Source organism: Calypte anna, chromosome Z (genome assembly GCF_003957555.1).
Source record: "Calypte anna isolate BGI_N300 chromosome Z, bCalAnn1_v1.p, whole genome shotgun sequence".
In the NCBI taxonomy this organism is placed as follows: Eukaryota; Metazoa; Chordata; class Aves; order Apodiformes; family Trochilidae; genus Calypte; species Calypte anna.
The window spans coordinates 26,064,593-26,079,830 of record NC_044274.1 but is presented as its reverse complement, the minus strand read 5'-3'; positions in this window follow the sequence as shown (position 1 = coordinate 26,079,830).

Sequence of the window (15,238 nt, the reverse complement as noted above, 5' to 3'; positions counted from 1 at the left end):
TAGTGCTTTCTGGTTTGGCGTGTTCACTAAAGTATGTGCCTTTGTCTGTCCTGTACTTATGGACAGTCTGAATCCTGCAGCAGTGGGGCTTCTTTCATGCTCTGCAGGGGAATCCTGTTTGGCCAAGTTGCAAGTAATTAGCATTGAATTAAAGCATGAGTTTGGCTGATGCACTACTTCTGGAGGTGCCAAAATCAAAGGAAAGGTCAGCTTCTTACACTGGCTCCTTTGGTGCTGATTCTTGACCTGATCAGAGTATAATGTGGGAAGAAACCTGTTGTGGCAGGAAAAAATAGACCTTCCTAGAGAAGTGTGGTGTAAGCTTAGAGAATATCTGGTTGACGTTCCCCTACCTTGGGGCAGGGGAAAGAAAAGGTGCATATGCCAAAATACAACTGGGGAGTGATGTCTAGAAGTTAGTAGAAAAAATAGGTCCTGGTTGTTGCTTACCAGGATTGCATTGTGTTTTCCACATATTTTATTTGAAGGTTTGGTTGTAAGTGCCTCTCTCTTTTATATAGGCATTATATATGCTTTGTTCTTTCAATTTGCAAAGAAATGTTTTTGCTTGGATTTTTTTGGTTTTTTGGCTTTTTTGGTTTTTTTCCATTGCTTCTAGCTTCCATTTTGTTTATTCTGCCTGTGAGAGTTATTGCATGCTCTTACCATAATCCAAGGACTTCAGAAGTCAATTAACTACTGTCTGGTCATGCACATCGTGAGCAAGGTGAGTAAGAAGCTTTTTAAGACTAGTGAAAAAACTGTTGAGGTAGGGAAGGAGAAATCATGCATTACTGCCACTATCTGACCTTCCTGCTCTCTCTGAATTTCAGCTGAAGCTCAAAAACCATCCTCTTCACATGGATGCTTTTTCTTTTTCTTTTTTCTTTTTTTTTTTCTTCTCCTCCTTCTCTTCTCTGCTGTTTTCTAGAGGCACCTTCCAGTATATTCTGCTCAGGCTGTTCTCAGGCTTTATGCGTATAGTTTGACCTCCTATACAACACAGACCATTAACTCTGACCTAGCACAGAAGATGTGCCAAAGTCTACCTTGTACCCAAAGACAGTAGCTATGTTTCTCCCAGAAGTATAAAACAGGCTCTTTTCCTTAAGGACTAAGGAGGCTTGGAAGTGGAGTCAATTTCCAAGATTTTTTTGTCCAAGACAAAAGAGCACAGAAGGAAAAAAGCCCCTTCCCCCAGCCCCAGCAGTCTCTGGCATGCAGTAGGCAGCAAGAGGAGCCGTGGGAGGCAGGTTTGTATCTCTGCAGGCACAGCAATTGCACTGGTAGCACAAAGATGTATGTCAAAGGTTGTTTGTAATTAGGGAACAGAAATTTCAGGTAAGAAAATGTTGAAAAACCAAGCCTCTATCCCTTTAGTGGAAAATAGTTCCTTTATTTGGAAGTTGTTCTGAGAGAAGAATCATGAATGCTAGATCCTAAAGAAATCACAGTATTTTGGGTTGATTCTAAAGAATCGTTTCTTGTTAATGTATTTTTCCTTACCAAATAGGGCATTTTCAGTCCAAGGCTAGTTTCTATTTTTTCCCTATTTTTCTGCACTCACACTTTTAAGTTTATCTGCCAGCATAGAAGACACAATATACTCAGGCTAGTCCACAACTGTAAGTCTTTATAGGTAAAATGTAGTAGGGAGCAGTAATTGGGCTGGAATTACCTTTTGTACTGTGAAAGGGATATTAAGCCAAAGCAGAGCTGTGATAGACCACTGAAAAGAAGTATAATAGTGAAATGAAGTGGACCTGAGGACTTTGTGCTTCCTTTCTTGTAGACTGACATGTGCTAATTGGTGTTCAGGATGAGGTGACATCTAGCAACCTAACAAGGTTTGTGATACATTTAGAGATCCAGGATGCTGCTAAAAGGGAGCCTGAATAACTGATTTCTCTTGAATGCACAAATAGCCAATTATATGCCATATCAAGCACGAAAGACAGTATGTTTCCAGAGAAGGTGTTACTGGGTTTTAAAATATTTGGGCTGACAGAGTGGGCAGCAGGCAGTCTGTGGGCTGGAGAAAGGCAGTAGCACATCTCAGTCAGGGAGAGAAACAATGTTGGAATTTATTACAGTGGCACTGTATGGAAGATGGTTAAGCAAGTTTCCTATCAACTTCCAGAGAAATTAGGGGGCTTTATTTATTTATTTATTTTTCAGATGGAAAAAAATTTGCTCTTTCTGCCTAATTCAGCCTTAAATAATTTCCTATAGAGCTCAGAAGACTAACAGTCTCCGCTTTGGAGTTATGAGAAGTAGAGTTACATAACTTGTTTTACACAAAGGAAACTGTAAAATTATGAAGGTAAACAAAAATAATAAATATTAGAAGTTAGTTTCAAATTACTAAGACTGGTGAATAAGATCTGTTCTGGAAAAGACCACGCAGATTGCTTTTAGATTAATTTGTGAGCATTAGTTATGCAAGTCTGAAATTAAAGCTAATGATCATGACAGGTAGACCCAAAAGAAATAGTTTGCTGTACTAAATGGATTAGAACAGTACTGAGCAATTTAGTTTTAGTGAATAAGGTCCATATATTGCTTAACCACTGAAAAATAAAATGTCATCACAGGACAAGGCTGCAATAACTTGTCTTAGTATTAAAATAAAACTAGTCTGTGGCCTGTTGCTGGACAACCTCTTTGCAATTTCCATCTACTGTTTTTTAGGAAATACTTTTTAGTAGGAGTATATTTATTTTTAGGCTTGGAACCAAGTACTACTCAATATTTTCAAAGAGTAGTTTTCATGGACCCTACCAATGGTGCATGCTAAGATGTCTTTCTTTAAAATACACAGTATAAAATATGTGCTTTTGTGAAGTCTAATATTGGTTGCCAGCATTTTAGTGATGCCTCTTAAATATATGAAAATTGAATTACTGATCTGAGTCACATCCACAATGAATAGATTTGTGAACTATAAAAAAGAGATTTATTTGAATTCATCTCATCTTTAGGTAGTTAAGCATAAAGCCTGGTATGATAACCTAGATTTGAGACTGTTTCAACTCACATCTAGTAAAAGAAATGTTTATTCAGTAGGCCTGTACTCAGGGCTTTGAATACCACTTTCCTCATGAAGCATCTTAATGGTGACTTTATTTCTTATTGGTTTTTTTCCTTGCTAACTTCAGCTGCCAGTATTTTTAATCATGGTGATAAATGTTGGATTCCCCCTGGCAACTGTGGGGAAAAGTCATTCATGAAGCTTATGAACAGGGCAAGGAACCAAAATTTATTGGCAGGAAAGGCATAAATATGATCCTTTCAATGTACTTTTAAGAAATGAAAGAAGTGGGGAGAAAATGCTTTAGCAAGCACTTAAGAGGCAATGCTCTTCAGCAATATGCTGAGAGAACTTCTATAGAGGATCCCTTGCTGTGGAGGCCACTATTCCCAGTTTAAATTGACTGCAAATTAATTTAATTGTTGAGTTACTCCCTCTACTGTAGGTAAGCTTTTGAGGCTGCTCAGCATTAGTTATAGCTGTGTTTAATGGATGACCGAGCTGAAAATTCTGGGTATGTCTATTTTGGAGAAAGGGTCTTGAGAGGAACATAATTTGACATGTGTGTTAAATAAAATTAAATGTGTGTTATCTTCTGCTAGTATTCAGCCAAGATAATAATTTTGCATATCTATGTACACATCTTCAGAAATCTGGTTTGTTTCTTTTGCATTTTAGTGTTTTCAAAAGGTAAAATATGTATTGAGTTAGTCTTTATTTTGTATTTCTATTTTGTAAAATTACTGTGAGTGTGAATAGAGTATAACTGGAGTGGTTGCATGGTTTTGCATACAGAAACACTTCAATAATTGCTGCAATAATAAGAAATTTATCTGGGAGCACTTTACCTGCAAATGAGATCTTCATCTTTGTTCTTAGTTAACTCAGAGCTAAAAAAAAATTGAAAAAGAAAGTATCGATTGGACTATATGCAGGGGTGGTAAATACAGGCTTGATTTTCACCTTTTGTAGAAACTTGTTTAAAATATGACAGGGAATCAAGATACTGTGTCTCTAGGGAATAGGTCTTACTGCTGGGAAGGTTTTCCTGACACTGTCTGAGTTTCCTCCTTCTTAATACTTTACATTTTATCTTAATTCTAATTATGTCTGATATAGCTGAGCTAAACTGATCTGATACTGCAAGAGCTAAAAGACTGGCTTTTTAATCTGAGATGATAAGGATTCTTAGTTAATTTTAATAATTTAATCAACAAATAAAAATCTTCTTGCATTTCATTATATATATATATATAATAATGTCTTCTTTCAACTTGCTTAGGGAACTTTTTTAGTGTAAATAACAGAAATGATTATTCCCCACTCTCATTTTTTTTTTTCCTTCCTATTAGACTTCTGTTTTGCAGGTCTGCTAATTTGCTTTCTGGTACCTCTCATAAGCACTCTCAGTCTCTAGGTGGTGATGTTCTGTCAAGAAAAACTTAAAATGGGGAAGGACAGATTCATGAACAAAGGACAAAAAAGACAGTAGAACACGAAGATTACTATTGTTTGATTATTGTAGCTTTTTCTTTACATTGTCATAAGAAGCTGCAAGTTTGGAAAATGCCTCATACTGGTCAATTTAATTTAATCTGACCAATGATTTGTTATGGACCTTCATTTCACTGGGGGTGAGGAGAAAGTGAATGTGAATAATTACATCTTCCATCATCAGGCAGTTAGCAATATTGCTATGAAGACCTTGTAAAGATTGGTGGGATCTGATACTGCATTTCCAAAGCTACTGTTTAAAAATATGCTGGGATTTTATTTACAGGAGGGAGTAACACAAGTGCTAAGCTTGGCATACGGTTATGGTAAGTTTCTGTTTTGATAAATGTATTTACTCTGTCTTGCTCTTCCCTGATCTGTAAGAGGTACACAAGGGTTCTTCAAAACAAGGTTGATCTCTCTTAAATAGCAGCATAGATATTTAGATAACTGGAGACTGTGCAGGAGCCTTGGATTTTTGGAAGAACAATTCCTTTGTAGTACTTACTAAGCTTAATTTTCAAACAGTTCTTAAAAACCCTTCAATTTTTTGACACACTTCTTTTTCAGTTTTCTCTCAAAATGTTGATCAGATACATAGAATTTCAATTTGCAAGGTATAACACATCTTGGTCTTTCACTACATATTAAAAAAGAAGCTGAAAAGACAAGCTCAGTTTTTCTCTCTGGGAGTTCATGCTTGCAGCTTGTGTTACGAAACTTACAAGGGAGTGAAAGAGCACTTGTGTGCTAAAATGAGTTTACTCTTATCTGACCTTTGACAACTGTGCCTCTCTAGCTTGCTTCTCCTTTTCTAGCAAATACAGTTTTCCTTAGGCTGGTTGCCATTTCTTGCATCTGCAAAGTTGTTTGTCTTTGCAGTCTCCTTGGTAGAGATTAAAGGGGATCAGAAAAACACTGGAAGCAATGTAATAATGTAATAAGCTTCTGGTAGTCATCCTTGATCTTGTGGGTTATCAGAAATAATCTAGGAACCTCAGATTATGGATTAGACAGGCCAGGGGGGAAAGAAATGTGCTGTGAAACTTTCCTAAGACCACAGCAAACTGTCTAGAAATTCTTTTGTGTCTTTCAGAAATTGTGCATGTGTCAAATGGTACTAACAAAATTTTTCAACACAGAGCCAGTTCCTGAGAATTGCACTCCAAAATTATTTTCTGCAGTCTCATTACGAAAAAATGAAAAATAACACCACTCCCTCACCTCTGCCCCTAAAATGATTCCTAGGAAAGCATTGTTAAGAGCAGTAAACAACAAATGCTTAAGGACTTATACAGAAATATGTCTACCCACCTACCTTATGAACGGTAGGGCTTGGTTTTGAAATGCGCACAACAGAGAAGGGAATGGGAAAGGCATTGGGACACATTGGTGCAAAGGGCTTTTTCAAGTCTAGTGATGTTTGTGAAGGTTGTGGCTTAAAAAGATAAAACAATCAGCATTTCATACCAGCAGAGCAAATACATAGTACAAATGCAACTCATTTTGACAAACAGGTCAATATGGGTTATTTCATTTGTGGCAGTAGTAATAAGCTGTGTCAGCACAAGCAGTTTTGCTGTGTAAGCTGTATCTGTCCTGTGAAGGTTCATTAACATTCTCTGCTGTAGATGAGTCCTTTCAGAGGAGCTTCTTGCTTGTTTACTTACTGGCAGCAGCCAAGAAATTAAGAGAAATATTGGCGATTTAAAATTTTCATTTGATGAACTTCTAAATTCTACATTTGTCCATTTTAAATTTCATGACTGCTCCAACACAGCTATATTGGCATTGCTGTGGATACTGATGATGCTCTCTGCTTTGGAGGTGGCCTCTACGTGAAAATACACCCACACCATATCAGTTTGCTTTTTCACACCAGTAAACATGCACTTTATGAAGCTCTGCATCTCCTACTGCCCCAGATGAAGGTTTTCATCTCCAGCCTATGCCATGTTAAATCAGGCTGCAAAGGGAAGACTTTTCAGAGTGAAAAAATGTCAAAATCCTGTTACTGACCATAACTGGAAGATAAGAGGGCTTTAAGGGAGACAAAGCTGACCTATAATTATAATGCTGAAACCTGGAAAACTGGCGGAACACTGTGAAACCAGACTATGGCACTCCTATAAAGAAACCTGAGTTAATCATACTTTTCTCTAATTTCTAATTTTGTGCTCTCATATTACAGCCAAGTGCAGTAACTTGGAGAGGAGGAATCTTGTCTCTGAGCTTACCTGGGTTTATCATGTCCAGTGGATGAGGCCCTACACTGCATTTAGCAAGAGACTGTGACTATCCAGTGCATTTTTTTAATTTAACCAGGAAGGGAAGGGAAGGGAAGCATCACTTTCTAGCACATTCCCTTTCCAAGTAGACATTTTCAATCCACAGGCTGATCGCATTAAGTCCTTTTGAAAACTCTAATAACCTCTGAAATGTCCTCATTCACCAGGAAAATCTGTTATAATTTCTGACAAAATAGGCTTTCAACTGTGCTTTTCTATTAAAAAGTAGGCTGTGGTTGAGAAAACATGATTCATATTTATATATGAAAATTATGCTGTCTCTGTAAGACACTGAATCCTGTAATAACTTTTTAGGTTTACAGCTTTTTAATGCTGCCACTTAGTAACCCTGCAGATTTCACATCTGAAATGAATGCGGATCAACTATAATTATGACAGTACATTAGGTTCATTTTGTTTGCCCTTGATGGAAAACTGATTTTTAATATATTTAATTATGCCACACTCTTCCTGTATTTCGAGTGCTTTAGGAAAAAAGCCCAGAATTTAAGCGCTGAGCCTTCTACTCATACCCTCAGTCAAGCAGCTATGCTTGTCATGTACCCTCACTGGGTAGTTCTCAATATCACCCATTGCTTGGGTTTTATTGCAAAGCTGAATTGCAGTGTTGAAGGCTGTTAACTGTGTTAGTGATGTATTCAGAATGGTATCCATGCTCTCAAAATTCTACTGCTCTTCTTTCAGAGGACAAGGAGATTTTGGTCATTCAGTTAGCTCTAGAACTGGAAAGAGCCATTAACTGCACCCTGACACCAGGGTGCTGCACAGTGGGTTTAGTCTTTTCAGGCTATACCAGGTAAAACTGGTTCTGAGAAACTAGTCTTGAAGCTCTCTTTCTGCTGCTGCTGGAATGATGGGGTTATCATAACAATTATTTCATTTAGGTTTTCTAATTTGGAAGTTTTTAATTTGTAGAACCCCATGAAATCTGAGCAGCTAAGCTGCCTTGGTGGTGTTGATCCCAGCAAATCTGTGGTGGGAAGGTGTGGCTGCAGGATGGTTCTGCCTCCAGAAGGATGGTGAAACCAGTGGGAAGTCCTCCAACTCAGTGAAAATCACAAATACAATGAGAAGGCCCTGTAGGCTTTTGCCCACCAGGAACAGACCACATTAGACCTGCTGGATTTCAGATTTGAGGAGGGCACTGTCTTTGAGTCTGGGATGGAAACATGCAGTAATTCCATGCCATTTAGTGTCATGGCTGTCAGATGATGGCATGTCTTTATCCTTTGATACTGTCCACCTGCCGATTGATGATACACTGGTAAAGAGGTTTGCACATCAAAAACTGTTCCTGTGCCTATGAGCCACTTGCTCCTCCCTCAATATTCTCAATCACCCGTTATGTTTTGTACATCTAATTAAGGTTAATAGAGAGCTTTTAAGGATTATGGCCATCTGTATGTACAGGAAAACTATTTGAAGCAGATTTATTACTCAGATGTAATGAGACTGTTTTAAAAATTTTTTCAATAAGCTAATAAAACATTTTACAAGGGGAGAGCTATATGGGTGAGACCATGGGCTCTATTTCAATATTTTTTTCTCCTTATTTTCTTGAGAAGGTTTCTAGGTTTTTTCCCCCAGCTAATTTAGTCTAAGTTCTGTGTCACTCAGCAGCCAGAAGGTAACAGTGAAGGTAGGTGACAGAGAGATTTAATCCAAGAGAGCTTCGGCCTACCTGCACAACAAAAAGTGTTGTAGAGAACAATATAAATAAGTAAAGACTTGGGTTTTTTCCCTAAAACTCACAAAATGTCTTCCTACTATAAACTAAGTTTTGTTAGAGGTCTGGAATGGAGAGAAGTGCTCACATACCTTGTGTGTCTTGTTAAAAAATTGAAAAATGACTGTGAAGTTCTTGCCTTCCATAGCCATATTATGTAAGGGAACCCTATAAATCTTTCGCTCCTGGCAGTGGGAAGGCATTGTTGATGGTGAGGCTTCTTTCTGCACTGAAGTACTCCCATGAAAGACATTGTTTTCAATTAGAAGTGATGCCTGTGATACTGAAGTGATTATACTCACACTCACTGTACACCTTCTCTTTTCTACCTCCATGAGAAGGAGGCCAGCCAGCCTGTCAGACTAAGCAATAATTAATAGTTTTTGCAGGATGCTCTCCCATCCAGAGACACTGCTTTGGAATAAAAACTGATCAAGATCTGAATTTGTTAACTGACTTTCAAAGAAGAATAAATATTCCAGAATATCTTCCACGAAACAGTTATGTTAGGTAATCTCCCTCCTCATTTTGTATACAGGACCTAGTAGATTTTCTTTGTCATCTTAAATATATTTGCTAATCATTATTACTTCCGTGTGTTCTTATGTTCACTTATTGCCAAGAAAAAAAAACCAGCTGAACTAAATTACAGGATCACACAGAATCACCCAGGGTGGAAAGGACCTATGAGATCACCAAGTCCAACCCTTAATCCACTACCACTGTGGTTACCAGACCGTGGCACTGAGTGCCACATTCAGTCTCTTCTTAAAAACGTCCAGGGATGGAGAATTCACCACCTCCCTGGGCAGCCCATTCCAATGTCTGATTACACTCTGTAAAGAACTTCTTCCTAATATCCAACCTAAACCTCCCCTGGCAGAGCTTAAGCCCATGCCCTCTTGTCCTACTGAGAGCTGCCTGGGAGAATAGACCGACCCCCCGCTTGCTACACCCTCCTTTCAGGGAGTTGTAGAGAGTGATGAGGTCTCCTCAGAGCCTCCTCTTCTCCAGACTGAACAACCCCATCTCTCTCAGTTGCTCCTCATAAGAATTGCATCCTATTTGATTGATTTCAGTTGGTACCTATACCAATCTCCTTTTGTAATTTTCTAAGAATTGTTTTACTTTGGGAATCTGTCACCTCACTAAGTTGTAAACTATCACCAGTGCATGCTCTGCCTTACTTCTTATTTATCAGTTCTTGCTCTTACTGAAGCTGGGTCACGTTTCGTCTCTGTTGGGTATTTTAAAATTGTGACTTAATTGTAAAATTTGGAATCAAGCTGCAGCGAAAATATGGTTGCGTAATTGAATGTGTTCAGGGGGTGCTTGTCTATTTAGTATTCAAAGTACAGAGTCAGCTTATGACCTTTTAATTTTACTGGCATCAGTTTTTTCCCTTACATCCTTGCTGATTATTAGGGATCTGCAGGTTTCCAATGACATGATTCCCTGTACCTCCAATCTAAATCACATTATGGATGAATCCATAAAGCAGTGTGCCCATGATGACAGGCTGCAGCAGTTTTACCATATAAAGTGACAATAAAGCAAAATCAAGGATTTGTTTGGTTCTGTGTTTATGGGATGAGATGTGGAGCAGTTTTTCATCACTGTTTCAAAAAAAAAGGGAGGAAAAAACGTCATGGTTTCCCTCCACATTGCAGCTGAGGAACTGGAGTGCAGCAGAGTGGAAGGTGAAAGATGGCTCCTGGAATATGCTTGATCTCTTCTTGATGGCATGGATTTTAGATTGCTGGCTCACCCCCTTTACCCACCTTGGCAGGACTGACCCAAAAGGCAGTTTTTCATGTAAATGGATAGACAGGCAAGGGACAATAAAGGGCAGAGAAAAGGATTCATCTGGAGGGGAAGGTGAGGGGTAGATGTGGCTGCAACAAGAATTCACAAGAGAATTTTTATTGAAAATTGTTTGGCAGTGAGAAGGGAAAGCTTATGGCTGACTGCATTCTCTTTACATGAAAAGCCTTTAATAATTGGATATTTTTAATTTGGTGGTGGTTTTTGTTGTTGTTGGGTTTTTTTGTTTGTTTGTTTGTTTTCTTATTGGGTTTTTTCAGTTCATGTAGGCTTCCCTGTGACACATAAATACTTTCCCAAAACAAGCTTTTGGTTCTGCTGGGGCTTGCAGCCACCCCTTGATAATACAGGGCAAACTGTATTTGAGAGAGAGAACAGTCCTCAGCATCTTCCTATGTGCCTCAACTTGGAGAACAGGGAAACAAAGCAGCTGACATGGAGAGACAGTCTGGTCACAGGTCAGTGTTGTTTTCCTTGTTCCCTGGCTCTCTGAGGTAGTTTCCAGTTCAAGGGATTTTTTTTAGGAGTTTGCAGTGTGATTGGCATTTCTTCTTGTGAAACCTCAGGAGGGGAAGTCATGCTAAATGTGAATGACACAAATAAGTTATAAAAGAAGCCAGAAATATTTTACAGGAGTGCCAGGAAGCTGTTGGGTTTTTTGTTTTTTTTTTTAATATAAAATGAATTTTTGTAGGAGACTGACTGTATTTTTTTTTGTTTAGTATTTAGGGTAAGAAACTCCTTTTGTGCTTAAATGTGCTGCTTTACAGCCAACATTTTTATGCTGATAGCTTAAAAATTATTCTTAGGAATCACAATAATCATATAACTTTCATATATTCAATGAATAAACATCTTGTTGGGGTGATTCCCTTTGCCTCCCTCTTCCTCCCCCTTCTTTCAGTCTGTGATACATGAAGTTATTCAAGGTTATATAGTGCAGCAAACACTATATAGCAAACAGTATCACCTAGAAACAGACAACTGATAAGAGGTTGCCTGGGAAACCCTGTGCCCATAGATTTTCATTTTGCTGCATTATGTACTTGTAGGTGCAATCATTCATAATTAAAATTCTCTCTTTGGAATCAGTGCAGTGCTAGGGAAATTACATTTATTCTCTAGAGAATATAATTCTAATTCCTCATTTTATTTTTTAGCACCTCTAACAATAAGGGGTGGTGGGGTTTTTTGGGGGGTTTTTTATTTGTTGGGGTTTTTTTGTTTTTTTGTTTTTTGTTTTTTGTTTTTTTTTGAAAATACTTATGGCAATAGAAATTCTGCTTGAGAAGGCAATCTGCAAATACTCTGGTGGCTGCTTTAAATGCAGCTCACATATGATGTAGTTTTCCTGCCAGTGGAAAAACCCCACCAGCTCTCAAGAGAGCCCTGCTCTGATCAGTTGGAGTAGATTATTTCTTCAGCTTTAATAATTCAAACTGTCTGCCTTACAGGGAGTTTTCCTCTTGCCTGGAAGACACATGATGCTGATTGGGGAGATCCCCAGTCTGCTGCTCATATTTCTAATGATAGATTTGCTCTTCATGCTATCTTCCCAAGGAAAAAATATTATATATCCTTTTCTTTTGGACAAGAAAATTCATACAGGATGTAAAAGATTTATGTAGACTTCCTCTCTCCGGTTATTTGGGTTTTTTCCTCACGTAAGAGAAAAATAAATAGGCTTTACTATTTAACTTGTGCTAACAGTAAAAGATTAATCATAATCATGATAGACCTGTTCTGCCTGACTACCCTGAGCTTCCTTATACTTGCTGTGTGCCCAGAGCTCTATCTTGGTATAAGATTTGATGCTAAAGTGTTTAAAAAGAAATAAATGAAAACCTGACTCTGTGGTCTGCATATCGTGTGCAATTTGCTGAGTTGTGCGTGTGTGTGTGGTGGTGTTATGAATATTTTGCTGATTTTCATGCTGCAGTGTTAAAGCTCTTAGAACCCAAAAAAGCATTATGAAACCCCAGGAAATCCTGCAGTCTATCAGTAGCCTCTGTCCTTCTTTGTGTCAGGATGGGGCCCCCTGGCAGGTGCCTGATCTGAAACCAGTCTGGCTGAGATGGGGAAGGTCAGGGGATGTGTCCATGAGAAAGGTGAATCAATCACGGCCACAGCATCCTTCCTCCTGCCTGAGCATTATGTTCCTGACACAAAGAGGATTAAAGCAGAAAGAAAGGTGGTGCTAGTGGAGAAGCCCTCCATTAAGTCTTGACTGATTTTGGTATGTCAGTGCACTGCTGGGACAGCATCAGGGAGAACATTTTCCAGGGCCTGAGCACAGTTTTGTTGTGCTGCTTGCTGTTGCAGCCCAGGCAGGCTTTGTGGGGGCTGTCACCACCTGGCCACAGGAGAGAAATTGACACAAACTGGGGGCTTGAATCTGTGGACAGGCCTTGTACATTAACAACAAGGCTTAATGTGGGGGGCAGGATGGAAGGATGGACTGTGCTATGCCCTCCTCTCTCATGGAATGGCAGCAGAGCTTGGGCAGGGGGGCAGGGAAATGGGGGAAGCTGATGTTTGAGCAGCAACTTGTTTCTGCAGGCTGACGCACTTGTATTCTCTGCCCTGCAACTGCAATGATCTCTCATGCCAGTCAGGGCTGTGATACAGCATCCTCCTGACTGCATGCCCTTGAAAATTTTCCATCTGACGTGAGGACAGCAGTCAAGTGAATTCGGAGCAATGAATTGCTTTTCTTAGTTGCTTTTCCTGTAAACACCAGGAGTGGCACTTGAGCCTCCAGGTGACCAGTGCAGTGGCTGAACGCTGCTGCAACACAGTGTAACAGGGGACAGTCCAGAAATAAGGACAACTATCTTCATCCTCTTTGCAGATACAACCTACCAGCAGGGCCAAACAGTACACCAGTGAATGCAGTAAGCCAAAAGGAGGACAGGGGGTGTTTCTTTCCCTGCCAGTTTTCTTTTTCTGAAAAACCTGATTTCAGTCCCTGAGACTGTATTTTCACCCAAGCACTCCTCTTTCCTTGCTGTCTAAGTGTGATAAGGATCAGTCCCCAAACTTTCTCCTGTAAAAGTTACTTTTATACCAGATGAGTGGCAAAAGCAAGATGTTTATGTTTAAAAAGCGATTATCACAGAATGCAAATACATCTGACTGTCAAATTCAACCCTATTCTTACAAGTTTAGATTCAAGGTTATGAAACTGCAAAAGCTTTGCTGAAAGGAGTCATGTTTGTTTAAAGTCTTTGTTTGCACATAGCTGTTATTTTAATTTATTAACTTTTTACATGTATTTTCTGCAATAAACGGATGTGTTTTTTTCTTCTTGGCAGTGATGTAATGCAAAGATTTTTGTTTCATTGTAAATATATTACATATTCCAGGGAAACTGCAAATTGTTAGCAACATTGCATAAGCACAGAAATTCATTTAGCAAGACAGGTTTACTGGAGAACTACTGAATTAGTTCACGTAATAAATACCCTGCAGTTTGTTACTCCCTTCTCCTCTCAGCTTTACAAATATTCAGCAGATCAGCTTGATTATGCAGTGAGCTGTGCCTGATGTTTCTGCTTCTATGGAGAGGTTAAATGAAACACAAAAAAATAGTTGTGCTGACTGTGACCATAGAGCAAACCTATTAATGGACAAGAAACAAATCTGTTAATTCCTATGCCTGTTACTCTATCCCTGTGATGGCATACTCTTGTTAAGGGTCATACCTGTCATTTTAGATGCTGTTTTTAACGAAAGAGATAGACGCTCTAAGATAATTTTTAATAAGGAGCCCTTCCTAATTATCCTCTGCCAAGGTTATTTATGGGTTTAGCCTGAACCCCTCTCTCCCAGTTTTTATGAGAGGCTGAAATCTCTAACAGAATCATTTCAACTCTGCCTGTGATGATGTTTTCCTTGGCCAGCCATTACAGATTTTGTTCATCATGCAGAGGTGAATTCAACCATTCGGTGTAATGCACCACAAAGGGTTGCCCTTAAAATCTGTTCCATGGCTAAGGCAACATCAGCTGAGGAACCAGCGAGCAGAAGGGCATGGTAGCCCCTCACAAAAGAAAAATTCTTTTTCCTGTGTAGGAGGGAAAGTCAAACAATTCTGTCATGGAGCAAAAATGGTCATGTGCTTTGCCCTGTTTGCAGCCAGTGCTCTGGGGGTACAAAAGCTGCCTTCTCAGCTTATCTTGAGAACACTGGATTTCCCCTTCTGCCTTTCCTGTCTTCGTCTTCTAAACCTTCACTCGTGCTGGCTTCCCTAAATTTTACTGCTATGCTAGCCTGACCTTCACAATTCTTAAATCCAGCAACAACAGATGTATGCCTACTGATGCCAACTGCTTTATTTGAACTGTTCTTCCTTTTGTTTAATTTTCCTGCCAGCATTCACTTGCATTTTGTATTTTCAGAATCCCAAGAGTAGAGGTGGGACTGCTCTATGTCTTTGCATGACTGTACAAGGATACTTCAGTTACTTTAATGAAAACGGTCATATCTTTTCATTATTCTCTATGTGATGTACAGGGAATACTGTGTTAACCTGGAAATGATGTCATCTAAGCCAATGTCTGAAGAACAACCTGTAATATTTCACAGTGCATAATGTATTTTTCTCTGCATTGTGGTTATTTCTAATGGCAAACTGTGACAAAACCCCCAGAAACATGTTGTACTACAATCAAAAGGGTTACAAATGTAACTTAGACTCTACTAAAGAATCTGGCTTGACTTTGAGTTTTATTTTCTGTACATTTGTTTTACTTATTTCCTTTTTTTTCCTCCAAAAATAATAATAGAGAAATGGTATCTGTGAGCTGTGATCACCCCTGCATTGATACAGCAGCATACAGCTGAAAGGGTCAA